The following is a 26,624-nucleotide window of genomic DNA, read 5'->3' on the forward strand; positions in this document are numbered from 1 at the left end:
TATGTCATCTTTTAGTCTAAGTTGTTTAATATGTAAATAGTTTTTTCTTTCTAAATGATCTGATAATGTTGTGGATTCGTGGTTTTCACCTTGGTTCGACTAGTTTATAACTGGACCTATTATCACTAAACCTAGCCATCACGCACCGCCCCCCCCCCCACACACCCCCACCAGTAACATTTCTAACTGAAGGTTAAACTGAAGAGAGTGTGCAAAGGATTTAGTATTTAAATTGCCAATCATTTAAATTGGGAAACTTCCCTGAAAAAATGTAGAATATTTCTGAACTTATAAAAGTTATGAGCACTACATTTGCTTCCATAATAACATGTCTTCAACCGGCACATATTTTCTTTCATTTTGTCATAAATTATTGTATGAAGAGTGAGAGCAAGTCCAGGATTTAAGAAGGTTGTTCACTAACACTCTCTCTCTCTCTCTCTCTCTCTCGGTTTGTCTGTTGCTATAGAAACAGAGAAGAGGAGAGAGAACAAAATGTCACCACTGTCAACACTGTGACAAATTCTTCACAAGATCTGGAACTTTAAAGATTCATCAGAGAGTTCACACTGGAGAGAAGTCATACAGCTGTGATCAATGTGGGGCAGCTTTCACAATGAAGAGATCCCTAATAATACATCAAAGCAGTCATACTGGAGAGAAGCCCTACAGCTGTGATCAATGTGGTAAAACCTTTTCTTGGACTGGTAGCCTAGTAGTCCACCGACGTGTTCACACCGGAGAGAAACCGTACCGATGTGATCAATGTGGAAAAACCTTTACTAATAGTAGTCACCTTAAATCTCACCAACGTGTTCACACTGGAGAGAAGCCGTACAGCTGTGATCAATGTGGCGAAGCCTTTACTCATAGTTATGACTTTAAAAAACACCAGCTCGTTCACCCTGGAGAGAAGCCGTACAGGTGTGATCTATGTGGTAAAACATTTATTGTGAGCAGTAGTTTTAAATCTCACCAGCGTGTTCACACTGGAGAGAAGCCGTTCTCGTGTGAACAATGTGGGAAAACGTTTTCTGGGAGAACTAGCCTTAAATCTCACCAGCGTGTTCACACTGGAGAGAAGCCGTTCTCGTGTGAACAATGTGGGAAAACGTTTTCTCTGAGTGGTCACCTCACATATCACCGACGTGTTCACACTGGAGAGAAGCCGTTCTCGTGTGAACACTGTGGGAAAACGTTTTCTCAGAGGGGTAACCTTAACTATCACCTGCGCATTCACACTGGAGAGAAGCCGTTCTCGTGTGAACACTGTGGGAAAACGTTTTCTCTGAGTGGTCACCTTAACTATCACCTGCGCATTCACACTGGAGAGAAGCCAAAATAGTCTGAACAAGTACATTAGCTTTAAACAAAGATGGCAAAAGTGCTCAGTTCCCGTACTCAAGTAGAAGTACAGATAATTGTGTTAAAAAATACTCTGGGAAAAGTAGAAGTACTGATTTAACTTTTTTACTCAAGTAAAAGTAACAAAGTAGAGGCTTTGAAAATGTACTTGAAGTATAAAAATAAAAGTAGCCTTAGATTGACAAAGCTACCTGGACCAGACACGTAAAGAAACTACAGTGGACATGGAAAAAAGGCTCTTTATTCTTTATATTTCATTACCTACATTTTAAATATCTGTCTGCCAATAGGTCTGAAATCTATATAAAACATATAGCTTATTGGGTCTCCAGGTTAATAAGATTCTGACCAAGTAGCAAGATAAATTCAAGTGTTATTTTGTGAGAAGTATGTGTGTATTCCCATCCAATTAGGTTCAATTTGGTATTGATGACGCTAAAATAATAACTAACTCCAATAAATTTACTTTAAACTTATTGAGGACTAGATTAGGATTGGGTTTAATGATTATTCTGGTTTCCAACTTCAGCCCAGGTGTGTCTGTTAAAACACAGACGGAGACAACTTCTCTCTGTTGATGCTTGATTACAATCAAGCATCAGTATAAACATGGGGGGGGGGGTAGCTCTGCTATGGCTGTGTGTGGTAATAAAAGAAATAAATAACATCGTAAAGGCTACCATACACAATGCATAGGAATCATAAATGCTATTAAATAATAACAATAAACCCACTATTAATTACATTATCTTAATGAGCAAGGACGTTTAACAATCGCCATTATATTGAATCAACAGCCAGGTGCAACCTGGGTAACAGCTGCAACCTAGCTAGCGGGTGCAACCTAGCTAACGGGTGAAGAACACAAACAAGCTAACTTTTAAATGTGTCGGAACTACAGACCAATACAACAACAGGCTTAAATCAACTGACAACATCATTTATATGACTTCCAGTTCTCAAAGACGCACACGATCTCAACTGGTTGTCCTCCAGACAGCTAGTTTCTTTTTCTTTTCTCTCACTTTTGTCTCTGTGCGCCGTGCGCACTCGCTGGCGGTGTGAGGCGTGTGTCCGCGCTATTCTCTGGCATGGACTCACAATCACACCTGATAGACGACATTTAGTACAAAACTAAAGTAACAAGCCAATTTAGTAAAATGTAAGAAGTAAAAAGTACCGATATTTGTGTTCAAATGTAAGGAGTAACAGTAAAAAGTAACTAAAAAAATAAATGGTAAAGTAAAAATATCTGAAAAATCTACTTGAGTACAGTAACAAAGTATTCGTACTTCGTTACTTCCCATCTCTGGCTTTAAATAAGCAAAACTACAAAGAGACATATGAAAGTGCAGCTTCAAGAAAAAACAAACAATATATATCTATCTATCTAGATAGATATTTGCATCCATGTTGGGCTACATTCCTCTTATGTTGAAGTTGTATGTTACAGCTGCAACACATGGAAATGAAAATTATTGGAAATAAATAGGTTAGGATATATATATATATATGTTTTAAATGTATCTGTGAAAGCCCCTTCACTTGTTTTCAACAATAAGTGATTAAAATAGCTAGGGAGAGGGGGGGGGGGGTGATTGAGATACTCATAGAGAGACGGCTGACTCATTATGAATGGGTCCAGCAGGCTCGGTCTCACACTGTTACTCTACCAACTGAAATGTGCCGAGAGTAAGAGGAGAGATCCAAACAGGCACGGCTTTACAGAAGAAATGGGTCATGTAACGCAAACATAAACCATATCGATTTGCTTAGTTTGTGGAGAGGCAGCGGATGCGAGGACATTAGGTGCACCGGTGCGACCTGGGAAAATGTTAGCCGCACCCTAGAGCCCTGTGAGCTAACAGACGCTAACTAGCACCCTAGAGCCCTGTGAGCTAACAGACGCTAACTAGCACCCTAGAGCCCTGTGAGCTAACAGACGCTAACTAGCACCCTAGAGCCCTGTGAGCTAACAGACGCTAACTAGCACCCTAGAGCCCTGTGAGCTAACAGACACTAACTAGCACCCTAGAGCCCTGTGAGCTAACAGACACTAACTAGCACCCTAGAGCCCTGTGAGCTAACAGACACTAACTAGCACCCAAGAGCCCTGTGAGCTAACAGACACTAACTAGCACCCTAGAGCCCTGTGAGCTAACAGACACTAACTAGCACCCTAGAGCCCTGTGAGCTAACAGACTGGTCACCGCTGTTATCTGAAAAACAACACAGACGGATAGATTAGAAATTTGTATAATATGTCACAAAAAGTTAGATTTTATTTCCATTAATTACACTTTCAAAATAACAGAAAACAAAAAATGACGTCTGCAAAAGTTTGGGTAGCCTACAGAGTTAATACCTTGTATACCCACCTCTTTGGCAAGTATCACAGCTTGGAAACGCTTCTTTTAGCCAGCCAAGAGTCTTTAATTCTTGTTTGAGGTATCTTCGCCCATTCTTCCTTCCAGAAGTCTTCCAGTTCTTTGAGATTTCTGGGCTGTCTGTCACGCACTGCTCTTTTAAGGTCTATCCTTAGATTTTACATTATGTTGAGGTCAGGAGATTGTGAAGGCCATGGCAAAACTTTCAGTTTACACATCTTGATGTAATCCACCGTGGATTTTGAGGTGTGTTTAGGATCATTATCCATTTGTAGAAGCCATCCTCTCTTTAACTTCAACTTTTTCACTGATGGCATCGAGTTAGCGTCCAAAATTTGCTGATTGTATTGAATCCATTTTTCCTTCTACTCGTGAAATGTTCCCTGTGCCACGAGAACAGCTGATTGTACTCAGGGGGAGGTTTGCGAGCTTTTGACTAATTCTGGGATTTTTAACCCATGTATAATCATTTGTTTTATTAATTTGATCTGTCTTCTTCTTAAATAAACTGAACTGAGTTGAACTTTGACATTTAGTTCTCTTATTTTACAGATTTATTCTTTTTTATGACACTATTATGAAATCATACTTCAGTTTATCACAAACATTCAACATCAGCACACATCTGGAGATACGTGGTTTTCATTGGACAAGAAGGGAAAAAACCTGAAAAGTAACTAGAAACTCCCCTTCAGAAAATGGCGTAGTGTTGTGGCGATGTTGTGCGTCCATGTTTGGTTAAAACCTCGGCGCTCTGTATCGACCTCTCTTTCTTTCCCATAAGCTGATGTTTTTGAAGGATAACAGCTGATTCCCGTCCATGTTAATGTCTCCCATTCAGTTCTCAGCTCACCACCACAGGGGTCCGACCGTTCTCTTATTGCAGGACGTTCTGAGAGAGAAGAGTTCAATCGTCTCAATGACGGGGACTGAAGTGGACGTTTTACTGCCTCAACCAGAGCCCAAGACCAGAGCTGACTTCCTAAAATATTCGCATGAAATCACACTGGATCCAAACACAGCATACACATGGCTGTTATTATCTAAGGGGAACAGGAAAGCAACATTCATGAGTCAAAAACAGTCTTATTCTAGTCACCCAGACAGATTCACTGACTGGTGGCAGGTCCTGAGTAGAGAGAGCCTGACTGGATGTTGTTACTGGGAGGTGGAGAGGAGAACTTTATGTAGCAGTTGCATACAAAAATATCAGGAGAGCGGGGGGGTCGGGTAAATGTAGATTTGGACGAAATGACAAATCTTGGGTGTTATATTGTAAAAACAACGGTTCTACATTTTGTTACAACAAAGTCCAAACTCGCGTCTCAGGTCCTGTGTCCTCCAGAGTAGGAGTGTACCTGGATCACAGTGCAGGTATTCTGTCCTTCTACAGCGTCTCTGAAACCATGACTCTCCTCCACAGAGTCCAGACCACGTTCACTCAGCCGCTTTATGCTGGACTAAGGCTTTATGATTATGAATCCTCTGCTGAGATGTGTAAAGTGAAATAGACAAAATTCATTTAAGGGTTAAATTCTGAGTTTTAACTCTTCGTCTTTAGTCTCCATGTTTGTTGCTGACAGCTGATTGTTGTCATTCTATTTTTTATATTTTTCATGTGTTTCCACGTATTGTGTTGGTTTTTCTTATTGTTTAGGCTTTTAACAACAAGCTCTCAATGAGCTCAGTTGAGATCTGTTATAGTGTTGAGATCTGACAGGTGTGTCTGCAGGTTCACAGCTGTGCTGGGAGGGGTTGACCGGCAGAGACACACAGAGACACACAGAGACAGAGACAGACAGTAGACACAGAGACATGCAGAGACACACAGAGACAGAGACACACAAAGAGACAAACAGAGACAGAGACACACAAAGACACATAGAGACAGAGACAGACATTTCCAGAGGAGAAATCTGAACATTGTAAAATGTTCTAAATTCTTCTTTTATTTTGTTGACATTTTAGAGTCAAAGGTTTTTCCAGACAGGATGTTGGAGATCTCCTTTTATCACTGCATCAATCACAATATGGTGGCAACAGCCATAAAAACACCTGTTAGATAGATATGAAATGTTCCATAAATAGGTTTGTGCCCCCCTCTCCCTCTGTAAAAACCTTCAGAATATAGATTGGAGTGAAACTGGAAAGTTGGGTGCATGGAAGTGCTGCTGAAGTGGAGATTTTTGGCTCAGTCTGAGAAAAACCCATTTAGAGAAAACGGCCTTTGAACATCTGGATTATACATAACATAACATTAACATCTGGTCATTAAAGGAGAAAAGGGTCCAACTAATGAACTAACACATATCAACAGGAAACTTCCCCAGTTAATTACTTACATTAACACAGAGAAATTTTACAGATTTTTGGATTACTACTTTTCTGAAATGTCATGTTTACATATGCAAATGCTAACTTTTGGTGAATTTAGGAGAACTTTGAATGTGCAAATAGACAAGGTTTGGTAAAATGATCACCTAAATGTGTATTTTGGTATGATGGTTTTTAATAAATCTAATTTTTCTTGTAACTGTTATGTTTTCTTTCTCATTTTCTCAGCTTGACATTTTTAGTATGGAATGCAAATCAAATGCTTCTAATGATGAATTATTCCAACTTGATGTCAGATTGGATTTTGACACTTTTTGCTTTTAGGGCAGGAAGGGAAAAGATTATTTCTGTATTTTGTTCTTGCTTTTGATTATTCACTAAAGAAAAAAATCACCTGAGCTTGTTGTGAGCTAGGGGACCAAAAAGATTTGTATTCCTCGATTTTAGTCATTTAATTTCTCTGTCTCACTCCTTGGCCGTCCGAGGGAAGAGGTTTCCCCCCCGTCAGGGTAGTTAAGACTCCTCTTTAACTTTGGATGTGGTAAAGTTTTAGTTCTTTTTACTAGAGACACACACACCCTAGTTAAACTAATGAGGAAGAATTTGACAAATCTAAATTAACCAAAAGCAAGTCCAGGAAATTAGTCTTTCAAATGTTCCAGCTGTATCTGTCAAGTCTTGCTCCCTAAAAACAATAACAGGTCCGACATTCTTTTCCCTCCTTTCTCCTTTTACTTCTTCATAACTATTCTTTTCACTTGTTCCCACTTGGACCTCCACAGGAAATAAAAGATGGATCGTTCCAGGTCTAAAATCTCTTTTCTGGGTGGGATAAAAACAGAGCTGATGAGTAAAAGCAAAGGTAAGCAAAAGCAAGTTGTAGGCTCGGCCAAAAAGCAAAGCCCACCAAAAATAGTTTCAACTCATCGGCGTTCCCCTCCAATGAAGTCTTTAGTAAAAGGCGAAAGACTTGTGCATTATGAAGAGAAACCAGAGTGAGTACAGCCGTCTGATCGAGAGCAGCAGAAAACCCTAGTCGACCCAGTCCAAACCATCGTGGTAAGCCTCACTGGGTGTCCAAACTAAAATGATAAGAGGCAACTTGGTAGACTCCTTACTAATGTTTATATCTGTACTCACATTTCACTTTTTTTTAAACACCAGCTAATAACAAGTGTTACATGTGAATAATCAATGTGTGAGTAATCAGGAAGCTCACATAAAAGATAGTTGCAAGGTCTACCAAATGTTTAACTTTACAACCTGTAAGCTGTTGGAACCTTGGTTGCCACAAGTTCCCAAACCTCCCCTCAAAATGTCTGTATATTAAAGATTTTCCAGCCCTAAAAATTGACCAGCAGAGCAGAGTGGTGCAGTGGAAGCGTGTTGGGCCCATAACCCAGAGGTCAACGGATCGAAACCGTCCTCTGCTATTCCCTATGCTTTGTATAAGCATTAAGTCTGTTGATGTCTAACAAAGCATCTGTTGCTGCAAGTGTCTGGTGTGAAATGTCTCCACCTGCTGAAGAGTAAATTTAATGTCATATTAAGTTTATTTAATCTATAAAAATGGAAACCACAGTGCTCATTTCCGCCGTTACACCCATAAAAACTCGAGTGTAATACAATAAATATACTACACTACAGTAAAACAGAAACTGTAAATCATGTACATTTAAAGTGATGTTGTGCAGTCTGATAGTCTGAGGTATAAAAGAGAGAGCATACCTCTTAGTTTGTGTGACAGGAGGTCTTAGTCTACCACTACGTTCTATAACCCTACCAGTCAGATTACCACAGGAGGTAATATCTTCTGCAGCTCTTTTAAAGACTCTACCATAATACCTGCTGGAGATGCCAGGTCCTCATACATGTAAAGCAAGCGCTCTACCACTGAGCTACATCCCCTTTTTTCTGAGATAGACTTAGACTTATCTTTATTAATCCTTTTGGGATGACTCCCGCAAGGAAATTGAAATATCACTGAATAAAAGAAGAAACCTGGGTAAAACATGTAATGTTAATGTTGTATATGGCTTCAAAACCTGTAAATGCAACTGCAGTGGCTGGAACTCAAACCTGGGCAAAATGCTTGCGCTGCTACGGTAGAAATCATAGTCAAAAATTAACACACCTGTTGCTGTTCTGCTGGACAATACAATGTTTACTGCAAATCTTATAACACAGACTGAAGATACATGCTAAGAAATACATTGGTGGAGACTGGTGGCTTCCAGTACCTATGAGATAACACAATATTGTTAATGAAGGATAATGGTATATGAGTCATTGAGTCATAGTTGAGTCATTAGTTTGCTACCACCCTTAAAGAATGCCTTTCGTTGTCTCAATGTCAGAAATCTCTGAAGTAACCATCGAATCACAACTTCCATTCAGGTGTTCAACCACCTGTCAATGTATTTTCAGCATCAGTTGTGTTGTTTTTGTTATAGGCTATAAAAGCATCTGAAATGATTGGGAAGATTTCGGAAAAGCTAACAATTTGGTCTTCAATCTTAATTAAAAAAATTTATGTGGAGACCTATGTACTCACACAAAGGCTAAGATCGACCCTAGATGCTTTGTCATGACCCCATGAAAAGGCCAGGACAAAAGACCGTGTGCAAAGGTTGAAGGAAACCCGAGAATACGATTATAACAAAAGAAATGATAATTCAATGATGGTGGTAGTCAGTTTAGTCAGTGGTGAGTGTGTATGCATGGATGAGTGTGAGGTATGATGTCAGTGATTTATGCTGGACAGAGTAAAACTAACAAAGATGAGCGGGAGAGGTGCTGGACTGAGAGACCTCTAGGGCCTGGCGGACACGGATTACATCTAGCAGCTCATGTTCATCTGCAAAAACTAGCAAGAAAACACACACAACTCCGTGTAGGCTACTTCAAAATAAAAGCATTTCTTGTGACAGTCTTCAGTATTAAACAAATAAAGTTGTGTACCTTTACATTTTAAACTAAACATTTCACAACAACATTCAGTCAGGTCCGCTATAGTCTGTTGGGCTTTTTCTCTCCGTTTGAGCCGTATTTCCCTTTTTGCATATTCTTCCCCTCCTCGTTACTTTCCATTAGAAGCTGCTGCTCAGTGGGTGAAATATATGGTGCATGCGTCTTCTCAATTTTGCATCAGTAAATCTGTGATCGATACCGTGTTCTATTTGAGAAAGCCGTGAACGTGCACTTATCCCATCTATCTACACCTGGCAAGACATAGCTCCACCTGTTCATCCTGGCTCGGCAAACGTGCAACCGATTAAGCCGCGATGAGCGGATCACACTAAGTCAAGCTGCGCTTTTTCACTTATCCTGGATATCTTTATTCTACTTTTGGGCCACAGGCCCCTGGTGCTCTAGGCTATGCCCAACAGTCGGTGGCAGTAGTGCAACAACACATTAGGCTCGTTCGAGATGAGCCAGGTCTGCGCAGAATCGATCACCGGCGATCGGCGCCCGTTGCATGCCGGTTAGATTTGTGTCCGACTTGATCCCGACTTGCTCTGACGTCATGCACACGTGGGCAACGGAAATCTCACGAGAGCAAGGCGGCCGCAGTTCCGAGACGCAGGCGGCGCAGTTGCTTTTCACCGACTGCAAGAGCCAGGCGGACCCAGGCGGACCCAGAGCATGCTGGGAAACGCCAGCTTCTCAGCTGATTTAACAGCTGATTGGTTTACAACATGATGACGTTTTACATAAACTTTTTATTGTTTTTGAATCGGAGCGATTTTAATTACTATTTGTCTGATTTTAAGACTTATTCTGTAGAACACATGTTGTGTGACGGATAGTTAAGTTTAGAAGTCAGAGAGACTAAATCTGATCAGATCACGGATCATCTCCAGTGAGTTGTTAATTAAAATCAGCAACAGATCGCATGTAGAGCACTTTGACAGCTACTCTGTCATAATTAAAACAACTGGAGACTGTGTACCAGCTGGTATGAGGGTCTGATTATATTTTATTAAATCGGAATCGCACCACAGTGTTTTCATCACTTCCTGTCCAGCCTGAAGGCGGCTGGAATCGGCTGGAAACTGTCCGACTTTACCGCAGCTTTTTGTCACCGCCCCCCGCTGCTGCCGCCTGCTCTCGTCCACTTTACAGGCGAGGTGCAGTTCATCTCGAACAAGCCTATTTGCTGGCAGTCTGAAAAACAATGTACTGATGGGGGCGGTCCCTGATATTCCCAGGTGGCATGAACGCACCAAAAGGACACCCACAGAGTCCTGGGGTGTGGTCTAATCAGCCAGATTAACTGGAAACACCTGTATGGGTGTTCATCAACAGAAAGGAAACAGGTGTGTGTATGTTTCTCTAGACGGTATATTAACTCGGCTTTGAACTAGTCCACTCAGAACCGATAACAGGACTTCTAATAGCCACTGCAGAACAACCTGTTGCGATCATGCTGTTTGTCTGGTTTTGCGTTTTTGTTTCTGCTTTCACTGGCCGCTTTGTAACCGGACAATCTCCTCCGCCTCCCGGTAGCTATCAAGAAGTCTCGGTGAACAGTACTGATGTTTTAGAAGCGGCGCAGTTTGCTGTGGTTGAATTCAACAAAGCCAACACAGAAGACGTGTTTAATTACGCAATTCTGGACATTACATCGGCTAAAGTTCAGGTAACGTAAAAAACCTTTTTTCTACTACGGAAGAGGATTAGGGCCAATGTCAAACTTATCACTTAATTTCTGAACTCATGAGTTTCTTCTTTTTGACATTGGCCTTTCATATTCATTGACTTGCATTGTTTTATTATTGGTGATCACATGTCTGAGTCCTGTTTCCTGTCACTTTAGGTTGTCCAAGGATTTAATTACTTACTGGAAATGCTCCTGGAACGTACAACGTGCAAGATCGGCAACACTGCTGCTATCAAAGGCAACGCTGCTGCTAGCGACTGTGATTCCAACTCTGAACCCAAGGCAAGTGTAAGACTTCAGGTTCAGTATGAAACTGGGGGGGGGTGAGACAGAGACACACACACACACACACACACACACACACCTTAAAGCCTAACACTGGTCTGCCCCAGTGTATCAATGTCAAATGTTAAACAAGATGCACTGTTTGCTTTTTATATTTCAGGACCTTAAGTGCACCTTCACCGTTTATGAAATCCCTTGGGAAGATTCACGTGTCCTTTCTCAAAAAGAATGTAAAGTCAACCACTGATTCTGACTGACGTTGTGAATAAACTTATTGACCTGGGTTTCTGTGCCAATATTTATTAAAATGGGCCACTATAAACCAGGGATGTCATTGGCTCACAGATATGCCATTTCTGAGTTGAGTCTCACATTATTCCAGTGAATGACTAGGGAAGCTTGTCTGGGCTGTAAAGCTCAGCTTGTGTCTCACACGGCCGCTAAATGGAGACGAGACTACACCTCCACTCTGCAACCACAGTTCTAGGGACTCTGCATTGAGGCAAGCATCTTAGAGATTCAACTACCCAGACTAGAAATACATATTTGTATATATTTTGCTGTTGGAAGGTTAGATTTCAACTCTGTGGGAATAAAACACATGACTAAATATTCTCAATATTTAGTTAGTGGTTAATGCCCCACCTGGTGGGCATGGTAAGTTCAAAGCACAACTGAATTGGGAACTAGAGGTGCATGCTGGAGTCTGGTTGTCAAAACATGCCAACAGTGGCTCCTGCTACAATAGCTGTAACACTCCACTTGTGTCAGACACATGGCTGCTAAATGGAGATGCAACCAGTCTGCCGAAAGACTCTCGAGGCCCAACTTGTCCAGACAACTAATATATTTTAAAATGGTTCAATTGTCTTTCCCTTTTCACTTGTGTTCTAGACCCACCTTTGGCCGCTTTTCTGTTCCAGTTACCAAATTTGGTAATGTAAAAGCCATTCCCCAGTCTAAAATGTTTTTTTTCTTTTTTTTTTCTTTCTCCCCTACAAATTAAGTGCAACTGTCTTGGGGGTCCAGACCCCCAGGTTGAGAACCCCTGAGCTACTGTACTCGAACACATTTCATTGTGGGAAGGCTGTTCTATTTAGTTCTTTTCATTCACTACACTTTTATACAGTGACTTTTGAAGTCCACCTGCCCCGTGTGAGGGTTGAACCTTCAGATTATGAGACTGACGCGCTGCCGACAAGGCTATGAAAGCACTTTCAATGGTTGGGAAAGTTTTGTTAAAAACTAACAATATGGTCAATCTTAAAAGCAATGTATGTGAAGACCTATGTACTCCACATACATTGCCAAACTTTGCGTAGGACTTGGTGTACGCCGGTTTTAGGTAGTATGCACATTTCATAAGTGAGGGCCAATGTGAGCACAAAGATTTCTTGAAGAAAGGTTTGTACTTTAAAGTTCTAAAAAATGCTGCATTGTTGACAGCCCATGAAAAGTGGCAAGTTATGGTCTGGCAGTTGACTGTCCCTTTTAAAAAAATCGATATCCACTACCCTGTCAGAACCCTGTAGTAATGCTGACTTTCCAGTGATGTGATTGGTAAGTGGTTGGGCTGTATACAAGTTTTGATCATATCCATCGGTTGCATGGACGGGACTTCAATAGTCCGGTTCCACCGCCTGATCACTGATATTCTCCATCACCCAGCCAAGATACAGTAAGACAAATAAATCAATATTAAAATCTTATATTAATTAATTTACTAGTACACCTTTAGAAGAGAGAAATCTGATGTTTAAGAGTCCACATTTAATTCTCCTATTCTTTTGCACTATTGCAAAGTTGCTTTATGTGAGAATTAAAGGACATGTCCTGATCAAAGATGACTCCAAGATTCCTCACAGTGGTGCTGGAGGCCAGGGTGATGCCATCCAGAGTAACTATATCTTTGGATAATGCGTCATGGAGGTGCTTGGGCCCCAGAGCAATAACTTCAGTTTTATTTGAGTTTAACATTAGAAAATTACAGCTCATCCAGGTTTTAATATCCTGAAGGCACATTTGAAGTTTAGCTAACTGATTAGTTTCATCCGGCTTGATCGATAGATATAATTGAGTATCATCTGCATAACAATGGAAGTTTATGGAGTGTTTCCTGACTGATTACATAACAACAACAGGGATTTCATGAATCAATTCATAGTCTGGCTGGAAACAGGCCTTCTCTTGTTTGTGAACGAAGAAGCTTCTTGTTGACAGGTTGATTTCTGTTAATAACAAACAACTAGTCAATAGAAAAGGAAAATATATATATGAATATATATATGATATATGTTCCTACAATCACCACTCTGGTCTGGTTGGAAACTAAAGGATCCAAACTAAAAGGATGTTCCTCTTTAACTAACAGGTCTATCTCTGTAGGGATCCATCCCATAATGTTGTCACACACTTAGAATAATGATCTGAGTCAGTCAGCAGCAACAACACAACCTTTAGTGGACGCTGACTTTACCTTTAAATTAGGAGTTTAAACAGAGACACAACAGGAAGAATAAATCCATCAAATCAAGTCCCCAATAATCAGCATGTGGCCTTGTTTTATTTCAGGTAGTCAGCATGGAGCTGTTCCACATTCCCAGACATTTAAAACAAGTCAATCATTGGCGTTATTCTACGAGTCAGATGAATAAATCAGCTGTTTGCTATTTGAGCTGCTCTGTTTCCTGCTGCTCCGTCATTCTTTAGTGTCCTCTGGAGACAGGTTGCTGTCCTTTATGTCTCTTTTGGATGACATCATCAGTGTCTTTGCTTTAGTCTGAAGAAACTCCAACAGATTTAAAACCACATGCAGTCACAGAAAATACCAACAGGGAATAGAAAATGTCAGACAAAGAATATGAAATGAAAAGTCCCCAAAGTAGGAAAATATAAAGTTAATCTACCAAACAACAATAACTGGAGAGCATCCAATTAAACATGGCCAACTTCCAGTATGTCGGTAATGAAGAGAGGAATGTTTGGACATATTACAGATTCATTTTATTTTTATTTAACCTTTATTTATCCAGGAACAATCCCGTTGAGCTACAGTAACTCTTCTTCCAGGGAGTCCTGCCAAGACAGGCGGCAATAAGTTTCATAATACATAAAAGACAGGACAATGGTTCCATACTACACCACAGATCTCTATAGATACTACAACACATCACACTTAACTTGATGCATACATACAACTTAAAAACAGGTTCCACTGAGATTTGAACTCAGATCACTGGATTCAAAGTCCAGAGTGCTAACCATTACACCATGGAACCTTCTAAAACTTTTGCAAGGGTTTGCTTGGCAGTTTCTTTCATAATAGCCACATGTGTGATATTGAAGGCACACAACAATCACAACAAAGATGAAACAGCAACAATTATTGGCCAACTTAAGTCATTTAGTTAGCTAAGCGTTCAGAGGATGTGGGAAAAAGAAAGTCAAGAACAATTTTAAAGGACTTGCCACAGACAGTGAATACAGCAGAAGATATGTCTACTGTGTACAAACATACCATAACATCTCCACCAGACTCCATCCGAACAAGTTTAAAAAACAGGTGGGCTATCAAGTCTAAAAAATGCCTCCAAAAAAAGAGGCTAAACAGGAAGATGAATATGTGACAATTGACCGTGTAAACGAACTGCTGCAGCAACAAAAAGCAATGTTTACCGCACTACTGGAACAACAACACAGCAACTTCAAAGGCTTTGTCAAGCTAATAATGGACTCCACCAACACTAGACTGGATTCAATAACCAAGGAACTACAAGAAATAAAAACCAGCCTGCAGTACACACAAAAAGAAGTGGATGACATTCAAACTGAGACAGCAAATCTGAAGGAACGCAGCACCTCGATGCAAACAGATATTTTTAAAGTCTGTGACAGCTTGCTGGCTGTCACGGACAAAATGGAGTATCTGGAAAGCCAATCCAGACGAAATAACCTGGTATTTGACGGGATACAGGAGTCACAGGGAGAAACCTGGTCAGAGACGGAGGAGAAGGTAAAACAAGTTGTGAAGGAAAAATTACAGCTGCAACGCGAGGTGGAGGTGGAGAGGGCCCACCGCACAGGAAAACCTGGAGGAGACCGACCGAGGCCAATTGTGGTAAAATTCCTAAGGCACAAGGACAGAACGGAAATACTACAGAAAACCAGAAATCTGAAAGGTTCCAGAATATACATAAACGAAGACTTCACGGAGGCAATCAGAAGGAAAAGGAAAGAACTCATGCCGGATTTAAGAGCGGCGAGAGAAAGGGGGGACATTGCCTATTTACGACAGGACAAATTGATCATTCATCCCCGGTCCAGCACACCAAAACAACCAAGGCCAGCTAACGTTAATACATAAACAGGTAGGCCTATGAAATTTTGAAACTTTTATCTCACTATGTCACTAAATAAAATACACACACAAACCGGAGATAGTCACTCACTACAAAGTCTGGTTGAATATGAACACCTGGAACTGAACACCTTCCAGTACACTGAACATCACTCACAGGATATGGAAAATGACATTGATCCTGAGAACAATTTCTTTGCTAACATAAACAATAACTGCAACTATTACACTGATGAACAATTTAATAGGTCAATCAAGACCGAACAGCAATTATCCATTATCCACTTTAACAGCAGAAGTCTGTATGCCAACTTTCACAGTATCAAACACTATCTAAAGCAATTGAAACAGCACTTTAACATAATTGCAATAACAGAAACTTGGATAAACAGTGAAAAAGAATCAGATTTTGGAATTGAAGGATATGAAATGTTTTCTATTAACAGAGTAAACAATAGTGGGGGTGGTGTGATACTGTATGTGGATAAGGATTTAAATTACAAGGGGGTGGAAAAAATGTCAATGGCGGTGAATAATTTATTGGAATGTGTCACAATAGAAATATGTATGGAAAAGAAGAAAAATATAATTGTAAGTTGCATATACAGGTCACCTGGTTCGAATATTGACACTTTTAAGGACTGGATGGAAGAGACATTTACAAAAACTAGCGAAAAAGTTATGTTCATCTGTGGGGACTTCAATATTGACTTGTTAAATCCAAATAACCATAAAATGACAGAGGAATTTATCAACACTGCATTTAGTCTAGGCCTCTATCCCAAAATTACCAGACCCAGCCGAATTACTTCTCACTGTGCAACACTAATAGACAATATATTTACAAATATCTTACACAACAATACAGTGAGTGGATTACTAATAAATGATATCAGTGACCACCTACCAATTTTTACAGTTTATGACAGCAACTACACTCTGAACAGACATGTTAATAAACCAATCTCCAAAAGGGTTAGGACAGAGGAAACAGTGGAGGCATCAAAAGTTGATCTGCTAGCACAAGACTGGGAGTTTATTGATAAGGAAAAAGATGTTGACAAAGTATATGAAGAATTCCTAAGAATATTTAAATTATTATATGATAAAAATTGTCCAACGAAAATATATAACAGAAAACAAAAACTAAATGATAGACCGTGGATTTCCAAGGGATTACAAAACGCCTGTAAAAAGAAAAATACACTTTATAGAGAGTTTATAAAACACAGAACCATAGAGACTGAAAATAAATATAAGAAATATAAGAATAAGTTAACTAATATTATGAGATCTTGTAAAAAAGAATACTATACAAAACTATTAGATAATAATAAAAACAATATTAAAGGTATGTGGAACATTTTAAATAATATTATTAAAATAATAATAGACAGTCTACTTATACTTATCCCCATTACTTCATCGATAATGATAAAAATTAATAACATGGAGGATGTGGTTAATAACTTCAATAAATTTTTTGCAAACGTGGGACCAAACTTAGCTGAACAAATCCCGGTTCCACAGTCTTTAGAAAGTACATATAAGAAGATAATAGAAAGAAATCCCAGTTCAATATTTCCGACAGCAGTAGATGAAAAAGAAATAATTGATATTGTTAAAGAATGCAAAAACAAACCATCCATGGATCACGATGGAATAGATATAAAAATTATACAAAAAGTAATAGAGGGGATCGCCAAACCCCTAACGAACATCTGCAATTTATCATTTTTAACCGGTAAATTTCCAACAAAAATGAAAATAGCAAAAGTCATTCCTCTATACAAAACTGGAAATAAACACCACTTCACAAACTACAGGCCTGTCTCTCTACTGTCACAATTTTCAAAAATTTTAGAAAAATTATTTAACAACAGATTAAATTTATTGATAAAAATAAACTACTCACTGACAGCCAATATGGATTCAGAAAGAATAGATCAACCTCACTAGCACTAACAGAACTCATTGAAGAAATCACAAACTCCACAGATAAAAGAAATATGCAGTTGGGGTTTTCATTGATCTAAAAAAAGCATTTGATACAATAAATCCCGAAATATTAATCAGTAAACTGGAACGAATCGGCATCAGGGGGGTAGCTCTAGACTGGATAAGTAGTTATCTGAGAGACAGACAACAATTTGTGAAGATGGGAGATTATTTGTCTGAATGTCTGGGCATTGCTTGTGGTGTCCCCCAGGGGTCAGTGTTGGGACCAAAGTTATTTTTATTATATATCAATGATATTTGTAAAGTATCTCAAGTATTGAATTTTGTATTATTTGCAGATGATACAAACATATTTGGTTCAGGGGACAGCTTACAGCAACTCTTGGAGTTAATCACTTTAGAATTCAAGAAAATTAAACAATGGTTTGACATAAACAGGTTATCAATAAATTTGAGTAAAACTAAATTCATGGTATTTGGAAACTGTAAGTCAAAGCATCAGGCAGAGATACAGATAGAGGGGGTTAGCATAGAAAGAGTATATGAAAATAAATTCCTTGGAGTGATCATAGATGACAAGATTTGCTGGAAGCCTCACATAAAACACATCCAAACCAAACTGTCCAGAAGTATTTCAGTCCTAGCAAGAGCTAAGCACATTCTGGAACCCAAATCACTTCACATCCTATACTGCTCACTACTGTTACCTTATTTTAATTACTGTGTAGAGGTTTGGGGAAACACTTATCAACACTCACTACAGCCACTAGTCATTATGCAAAAAAGGGCAATAAGAATCATTCACAACGCCGGATTTCGGGATCATACAAATTCATTATTTCTAATGTCTAAATTGCTAAAATATCATGATTTAATTAAATATCAAACTGCAGTATTCATGTTCAAAGCAAGAAATAGTCTATTGCCTGGGAATAGTCAAAAGATGTTCACTGAAAGGGAGGGAGGGTACGATTTAAGGGAAGAGGAAATTTTAAGATTAAGATGTAGAACATCAAGGAAAAGATTATGTTTATCAATGCGCGGAGTTAAATTGTGGAACAAACTAGATGAGAACCTAAAGCAATGCCCAAACATTCCTTTTCAAAAAAATGTACAAAGAAATTAGTTTTAGAAAGTATAAAGAAGCACTGTAGAAAGTTTTGTTTGTGTTTTTTTGTTTTGTTTATTTATTTATATATATGAGGGTATGTGTGTGTGTATATGTATGTATGTGTGTGTGTATATATATATAAATATGTGTGTGTATGTATATATATATGTATGTGTGTGTGTGTGTGGTGTATGTGTATATGTATGTGGATATGTATGTATGTATATATGTATGTATGTGTATATGTGTGTATATGTACATGTGTGTGTATGTATTTGTGTAGGTATGTGTATATATATATTATAGCAACATAATTATAAATATTGTAAAGCAATGCAAGAATTAAAGGGGTAGGAGTACATAAGTTTTACTTCTTCCTACTCCTTTTCGCACATGTAATAGAGGGATGTTAAAGAAGGATACTTTGTTTGTTATGTTTCTCTCCAATTTTTTTGTTTTATTATTTCTTTTATTATTATTTTTATTTTTATACACTTTCTCTTGCATGTTCGAAATAAAGATATCAATCAATCAAAACATGAACAGTCTGGTCAAAGACTTAGTGTTGGCACAATTAGCAACTAGCAGTGAATGGTTTTGCTTCATCAACCGCTGGTTGTGGGCCCAGCACGCTTCCGCTGCACCACTCTGCTCTACTGCACTGTCGGCTTCGGCAGGCATGCCAAACCTGACATCATCCGCCACTACAACCACACCAATTGATTTACCATATTATCCTATTAATCCTCTGTTGGATCAGTCAGGATGGCCGAGCGGTCCAAGGCGCTGCGTTCAGGTCGCAGTCTCAACTGGAGGCGTGGGTTCAAATCCCACTTCTGACAACTAGTCTCTTCATCTGGAACTAATGTCTGAGACATGATTTTGGGAATAAAGAACTTAGCAGTTCTTTTTATTTAAGACGACAAGAATGTGCGCAAGAATGTGCGCAAGAAAAGCAATTGCAAGTACAGCGTTTCGTGAGCATCTTTATTGTCAACACATGTAAAGTTACCATGTGTTTGTACACAGTAGACATATCTACTGCTGTATTCACTGTCTGTGGCAAGTTCTTCAAAACCTGTTCTTCACTTGCTTTTTCCCACATCCTCTGAACGTTTAGCTAACTAAATGACTTAAGTTGGCCAGTAATTGTTGCTGTTCCATCTTCATTGTGATTGTTGTGTGCCTTCAATATCACACATGTGGATATTATGAAAGAAACTGCCAAGCAAACCCTTGCAACACTTTTAAAGGTTCCATGGTGTAATCGTTAGCACTCTGACAATGACCTGCAGAGCAGAGTGGCGCGAGTGTGCTAGGCCCATAACCCAGAGGTCGATGGATTGAAACCACCCTCTGCTAATTGCCGTGCTTCATATCAGCACTAAACATATTTCCAGTCTGTTGATGTTTAACAAAGTATCTGTTGCTGCAAGTGTCTCAAGTGAAATGTCTCCACCTGCTGAAGAGTAAACTTAATATTTATAATAATTCTGGAGGTCCAAATGGCATCTTTGATGGCGGCCAGGGTGAGACACTTATTTGCAAAGTGTATAGCTGTAAATCTGCTTCCTAAAAACAATAACAGATCCGGCTCTCCTTTCCCCATTTTCTGTTTTGGCTTCTTCATCACTCTTTTTTGCCTTACCTCTATTATAAAGTACAGTTCTGCAAACCATGTACATATTAATCTTTGCGGTCGTTGGTATGCAGGTCACTTGATGTAATACAAGCAAATACATAAGGCCCCACCCAACAGTTTTGTGATACGTGGCGTGCAACTGTATGTCAATGATCAAGCTTGTTGCTGTGACCAAGAAACTACCAAAAAATGACTGATACATAAACAGTTCCAAAATTTCCTTGGATGCCAATATTTGAATTCAAAGTCAGAATCCAATTGACATCCATTGACATGGACAATTGCTTCTTCAGGTCCTCACCACAAGGCTTTGTACTATGGGTGACCGAGCTTTTTGTTCAGCTGCACCACGGCTCTGGAACCAGCTCCCGAGTGACCTGAGAGCAGTCCAGAACCTGGACTCTTTCAAAGCTGAACTGAAGACTTTTTTATTCAGAAAGGCATTTTTGTGCTGATTGTTTTTATTGTTATTATTCTCCTGTGTAGCACTTTGAGATTCTTTGGAATGAAAAGTGCGTTATAAATAAAATACATTATTATTATTATTATTATTATTATGTAAGAACAAGACAATGCACATCCAGCTTCTATCATCAGTCAGCCATTGCACCCACACTGCTGCTGTATGTGGACTGTGGCTTCTGCATCAGTGGCAAAACAATGGCTGGGCCTCCACCATGTGGTTACCTTCACAGTCTGAGAAAGTATCCACATCTCATCTACTGTATGAAAGGGAGTTAAAAGAAAGAAAACAGTGTAATCTTCCATAAAGGCCAAGCTGAATTTATGTTAATTACAATAGATGTCAACACTAAGCGCAGAAACGTGGTCCACACAAGGATCCTGCATTGCTCAAAGTGTCTACGTACTTGTAATTATGTGGACCATGTTTCTGCCCTAGTTCAATTTTGCTCAACTTCACAAACTCCATACCAGAAATGTATACAGTGAAATCCTAACAGAAGTTATCTCAGGACAGTTTACATATAGTGAAGATCTAGACCACACTGTGTAAATGACAGAAACTTAACATTTCCCAAAAGAGCATGCATTTGTTGTTACATATATTAGGAAAAATGTCTTTTTAACAGGCAGAAACCTCAGACTAAAACTGGTTCATGTGGGGCAGTCATCTGACACAAACAGTTGGGGAGAGAGGGAGAGAGAGAAGAGAGAGGAGAAGAGAGAGAGAGAGAGAAGAGAGAGAGAGAGGAGAAGAATGGAATGAAAAGATGACCAGTGGTAATTATGGCAGCAGTAAGGTAATAGAACTATTACTAATAATAGTAGCAGTTATAGTGCAGGGCGTAGCAGGGCATCCAGCAGGACCATGGCAGCAGCTGCATCCACTACTCAGGTGCCACCACAATCCAAGGAAGTCTGAGAGGGGAGAAAGCACAAGGGCTTCTGAAAAGAAGCAACATTAGTTACCTGCATGCTTTTTTCAAGTATCAACAACTATCATAAAGATGAAAACCTACACACATCCATGCAGGGGGCACCCAGATTTGAACTGGGAACCTCTTGATCTGCAGTCAAATACTCTACCCCTGAGCTATACCCCCACATCCTCTATGTTGGATATGCTTATGGTGCAGCAAAACAATGGCTGGGCTCCACCATGTGGTTACCTTCACAGTCTGAGAAAGTATCCAAATCTCATCTACTGTATGAAAGGGAGTTACAGTTTTTTACAATTGCTATGACAGATTTTTCAATACTTTTAACAAATTTCCAAAATTATTAACACAGTTAGCACTGCATCCGCATGTGTAAGCTATACTATTACAGTTTTTTTTACAATTCCTATGACAGATTTTTCAATACATTTAACAAATTTCCTAAACTCTTAACACACCACACACACAAAACACACAACTGGCAAAACAGGTAAATTTCATACTCAAAATCACACATTGTAACTAAACTCCAAAACTAATTTTCAAAATACAATACATACACACTATGTCTAACAAAACACTGCAAACATGTTTCAAAATCAAATATTATTCCAAACACTAACACATGTTCTCCTCCAACAGGAACATTTAGTCAATCATAACACAATGACAAAAAACACTCTAATCACTGACATTACAAAAACTAATTATTTTAGATGTGTCAGGTATGCCCTTATACAATAGACAGTATATTGTATTGATTATAGATTGTGTTTTGCACATGCATTTTCAATTCAATTTTATTTATAGTATCAATTCATAACAAGAGTTATCTCGAGACACTTTACAGATAGTGTAGGTCTAGACCACACTCCAGAATTTACAAGGACCCAACAGTTCTAGTAGTTTCCTCCAGAGCAAGCAACAGTGCGACAGTGGCGAGGAAAACTTCCTTTTAGGCAGAAACCTCGGACAGACCCAGGCTCTTGGTAGGCGGCGTCTGACGGGCCGGTTGGAGTTAGAATGAAGAGTGGAAATAACAAAAATAGAAAAATAGTAGTTTGTAGCAGTTCTTTGTAGTAGTTCATGGCATAGCAGGGCACTGTGGGCATTACAAGGCACAGCAGGAGAATTTTTTGAAAAATCTCATAAAGTCGTTACTACTAAGAGCTCTGGGAATACTTGACTCAGTAGAGCTGTGACCATCCGTCAGCCAGGCTACAGTGCTGAAAAGAAACCTCACTTCACTTCGTTCACCATTGCATTGTTTTCTGAACCGGAGCTACAATACAGCTACTTCTACAGTCTATGGTTAAGGTCACATTTATATTCAGATTATGTAAAGATATATATCACAAAGGTTCCGTAGTGTAGTAGTTATCACGTCTGCTTTACACGCAGAAGGTCCTGGGTTCAATCCCCAGTGGAACCAAATTAAAGTTTAAAGTAAGAAATATGTCCTGTTACCGTCTTGCAGGCGTCCCATGAAAAGTCTTAGAAAAGGGAGTGAACGACACTTGACAATCAAAAAAAAAACTGCTCCAAAGACATATCGTCTATCTGAAAGACTTCTTCAGTGCGTTTGCATTGGTTTCACTTCTTAGAACCTCATCTCCATCCATTTGTTTACAGTTTGGTTCTGATTATTTAAAGATGACAGTATTACAGAGGTTCCATAGTGTAGTAGTTATCACATCTGCTTTACATGCGGAAGGTCCTGGGCTCAATCCCCAGTGGAACAAGTCTTATGCTTTAAAGTAAGAACTATGTATTTGCTACAACCTGGCAATTGTCATTTGAAAAGTCTTTAGAAAGAATTGAATGCAAATAATGAAATATAAGCCCATGTCTTTTCAGAACCTCACCTCCAGCCATTATTTTTACTGTATTGTTACGATTGTGTTAATGATGACAGGACATCAGAGGTTCCGTAGTGTAGTAGCTATCACATCTGCTTTACACGCAGAAGGTCCTGGGTTCAATCCCCAGCGGAATCAGACTTATGGTTTGAAGTGAGAACTATACCCTCTTGCCACCTGACTTGCTTTAAAGGTGCTCTAAAGACGTTTTGTCTCTTCTCTGAAAGACATCTTAAGTTCTGATTTAACAATGGGGAAACCCAACTATTTACCTTTGTGGGGTGGTTGAATGGTGTTTACTGTGAGAATGGTTGATGGTCGTTCAGACTTGGCGTTGGGCATCTCCAAGAACCATAACGATTGTCAGAACTGAAGACTTGGTTGAAGCTGCTCCAAAGACATTTTGTCTCCTATCTAAAAGACGTCTTCAGTTCTTTTGCTTTTGCATTGGTTTCACTTTTCAGAACCTGAGCTAAATCCATTATTTTTACAGTATGGTTCAAATCTCATTTATACACCAGTCATGTTACCATATGTAAGGTTTAAAGTAAGAACTATGTTCTGTTACAACTTGGCAGGCGTCTCTTTAAAAGTCTTTAGAAGGGAGTGAATGACAATCAAAAAAGCCCCTAATTATTTCTTAGTTCTGACTTGGCAGGGAAACCAAGCTATTTACCTTTGCGGGGTTGTTGACTGTGTTTTGTGTGAGAATGGTTGATGTCGTTCAGACTTGGTTTCACTTTTCAAAACAGGAGGTCCAACCATTATTTCTACAGAATGGTTCAGATCACATTTATACACCAGAAAGTTCTGGGTTCAACCCCCAGTGGATCCAGACTTATGGTTTGAATTAAGAACTATGCCCTGTTACCACCTGGTAGGCATCAGTTGAAAAGCCTTCAAAAGTGATTGAACGACAATCAAATAAAAGCCCCTAATTATGCCTTTGAAGGTTTTCAGTCAACCAGGCCATATCCATATCTTATTCAGAGAAAAGTTAAACTTAAAGGAAACTGGACTTGCTTTAAAGGTGCTCTAAGACGTTTTGTCTCTATTCTGAAAGACGTCTTAAGTTCTGACTTAACCACAGGGAAACCCAGCTATTTACCTTTGTGGGGTGGTTGAATGGTTGATGGTTGTTCAGACTTGGCCTTGGGCATCTCCAATAACCATAACAGGTGTTTTTACCACAGCCAGGAGCGCTAACCATGGAACCCCTAGCGATCGTCTTGAAAAATAACCCACAAAGGTTAAATAGCTAAGTTTCTCTACCGTTGATTCAGAACTAAAGACTTGGTTAAAGGGCCAATAAAGACCTTCGGTCTCTTTTCGGAAAGACTTTTTAAGTTCTTTCGTTTTTGTATTGGTTTTACTTTTCAGAACCTGAGCTCCATCCATTATTTTTACAGTACGGTTAAGATCATATTTATATCCAGTCATGTTATGGTTAACCTGTCATAGAGGTTCCATAGTGTAGTAGTTATTACGTCTGCTTTACACGCAGAAGGTCCTGGGCTCAAGCCCCAGTGGAACCAGAATTTTGGTTTGAAGCAAGAACTCTGTCTTGCTCCCACCCGGCAGACGTTAGTTGTAAAGTTAACGACAATCGAATAAAAGCCCACAATTATGTCTTTCAAGGTTCTCTGTCAACCAGGTCATAGATATCCAGAGAACGGTAAAACCTAAAATAAACTGGACTTTCTTAAGGTTCTCCAAAGACCTTTTATCTCCCACTGTTGGCAGTGTACCCATGGTTGTACTATCACTGGATTATGGCTGGGCTTTGTTGTTTGTCTAGTGATATATGTCAAGGAATGAGACTGTTCTTGCTTTAAACAGAGGTTCCATAGTGTAGTAGTTATCACGTCTGCTTTACACGCAGAAGGTCCTGGGTCCAATCCCCAGTGGAACCAGATTTATGGTTTGAAGTATGACCTATGTCTTGTTACCACCTGGCAGGTGTCAGTTGAAAAGTCTTTAAAAGGGAGTGAATGACAATCAAATAAAATTTACTACAAAGAAATGTAGTCTCCTATCTGAAAGACTTCTTCACTTCTACACAGAGTTAATGGCAACATGTGCATATTGTATACACGAGTGGTTAAACATGGAGGTCTGGTTAAAGTACGATGGTATATTTCAATCCAGTCTGGATTATTGATAGACTAATGGCTGTCCCAGAAGGTTTGTTTCTATGTTTCTATGAGAATTGAGGGAAAATCTTGACCAAAAATTATGAAAAACTTTAATTTGGAATTATTGAACTATGTATTTGGTACCACCTGGTAATTGTCATTTGAAAATCTTTAAAAGATTGAATGCAAATAATGAAATATTAGCCCGTGTCTTTTCAGAACTTCGCCTCCAGCCATTATTTTTACTGTATTGTTCTGATTATGTTAAAGATGACAGTATGTCGGAGGTTCCATAGTGTAGTAGTTATCACATCTGCTTTACACGCAGAAGGTCCTGAGTTCAATCCCCAGTGGAACCACATTTAAGTTTTAAAGTAAGAACTATCTCCTGTTATCACCTGGCAGGTGTCCCTTGAAAAGTCTTTAAAAGGGAGTGACGACAAATATTTAGTCTCCTATCTGAAAGACTTCTTCACTTCGTTCACCATTGCATTGTTTTCACTTTTCAGAACCAGAGCTACAGTACAGCTAATTCTAAAGTCTATGGTTCAGGTCACATTTATATGCAGGTTATGTAAAGAAAAGCATTTTACCGAGGGTTCAGTAGTGTAGTAGTTATTACGTCTGCTTTACATGCAGAAGGTCCTGGGTTCTGTCCCCAGTGGAACCAGACTTAAGGTTTAAAGTAAGAACTATTTTGTGTTACCACCTGGCAGGTGTCTCTTTAAAAGGGGGCGAATGACACTAAACAATCAAAAAAAACTACTCTAAGACATAACGTCTATCTGAAAGATTTCTTTTGCATTTGTTTCACTTTCAGAACCTGACCTCCATTTATTTTTATTTACAGTATGAATCCGTTTAAGTTAAAGATTATATCGGTCACAGGGTTCCATAGTGTAGTAGTTATCACGTCTGCTTTACATACAGAAGGTCCTGGATTCAATCCCCTGTGGAACCAGACTTACGGTTTGACGTAACAACTACGTCCTGTTACCACCTGGCAGGCATCAGTTGAAAAGTCTTTAAAATGGAGTGAACGACAATCAAATAAATTGTTCTCCAAAGACGTTTCATCTCCTATCTTAAAGCTTCTTTCACCTTTGCATTTGTTTCACTTTTAGTAA

General features: G+C 39.2%; 9 non-coding genes and 1 pseudogene across 9 annotated transcripts; 7 read left to right on the forward strand and 3 right to left on the reverse strand.

Annotated features, from left to right (window-relative positions):
* The first annotated feature begins 4,671 nt into the window (after window positions 1–4,671).
* On the forward strand, window positions 4,672–5,278 carry LOC116676155 (tripartite motif-containing protein 16-like protein; annotated as a pseudogene).
* A 1,691-nt stretch (window positions 5,279–6,969) lies between these two features.
* On the reverse strand, window positions 6,970–7,085 carry LOC116676158 (U5 spliceosomal RNA). The gene has a single exon (XR_004328604.1). It is a non-coding gene; the product is annotated as a U5 spliceosomal RNA (small nuclear RNA).
* Window positions 7,086–14,240: 7,155 nt separating this feature from the next.
* On the reverse strand, window positions 14,241–14,312 carry trnaq-uug (transfer RNA glutamine (anticodon UUG)). Its single transcript has one exon. It is a non-coding gene; the product is annotated as a tRNA-Gln (tRNA).
* A 4,908-nt stretch (window positions 14,313–19,220) lies between these two features.
* Window positions 19,221–19,303, forward strand: trnal-cag (transfer RNA leucine (anticodon CAG)). Its single transcript has one exon. It is a non-coding gene; the product is annotated as a tRNA-Leu (tRNA).
* Window positions 19,304–21,596: 2,293 nt separating this feature from the next.
* trnac-gca (transfer RNA cysteine (anticodon GCA)) lies at window positions 21,597–21,668 on the reverse strand. Its single transcript has one exon. It is a non-coding gene; the product is annotated as a tRNA-Cys (tRNA).
* A 1,194-nt stretch (window positions 21,669–22,862) lies between these two features.
* trnav-uac (transfer RNA valine (anticodon UAC)) lies at window positions 22,863–22,935 on the forward strand. Its single transcript has one exon. It is a non-coding gene; the product is annotated as a tRNA-Val (tRNA).
* Window positions 22,936–23,427: 492 nt separating this feature from the next.
* On the forward strand, window positions 23,428–23,500 carry trnav-uac (transfer RNA valine (anticodon UAC)). Its single transcript has one exon. It is a non-coding gene; the product is annotated as a tRNA-Val (tRNA).
* Window positions 23,501–24,824: 1,324 nt separating this feature from the next.
* trnav-uac (transfer RNA valine (anticodon UAC)) lies at window positions 24,825–24,897 on the forward strand. Its single transcript has one exon. It is a non-coding gene; the product is annotated as a tRNA-Val (tRNA).
* Window positions 24,898–25,202: 305 nt separating this feature from the next.
* trnav-uac (transfer RNA valine (anticodon UAC)) lies at window positions 25,203–25,275 on the forward strand. Its single transcript has one exon. It is a non-coding gene; the product is annotated as a tRNA-Val (tRNA).
* Window positions 25,276–25,783: 508 nt separating this feature from the next.
* Window positions 25,784–25,856, forward strand: trnav-uac (transfer RNA valine (anticodon UAC)). The gene has a single exon. It is a non-coding gene; the product is annotated as a tRNA-Val (tRNA).
* Window positions 25,857–26,624: the final 768 nt, after the last annotated feature.

This window comes from Etheostoma spectabile, unplaced genomic scaffold (genome assembly GCF_008692095.1).
Source record: "Etheostoma spectabile isolate EspeVRDwgs_2016 unplaced genomic scaffold, UIUC_Espe_1.0 scaffold00002754, whole genome shotgun sequence".
NCBI classification, from domain to species: domain Eukaryota; kingdom Metazoa; phylum Chordata; class Actinopteri; order Perciformes; family Percidae; genus Etheostoma; species Etheostoma spectabile.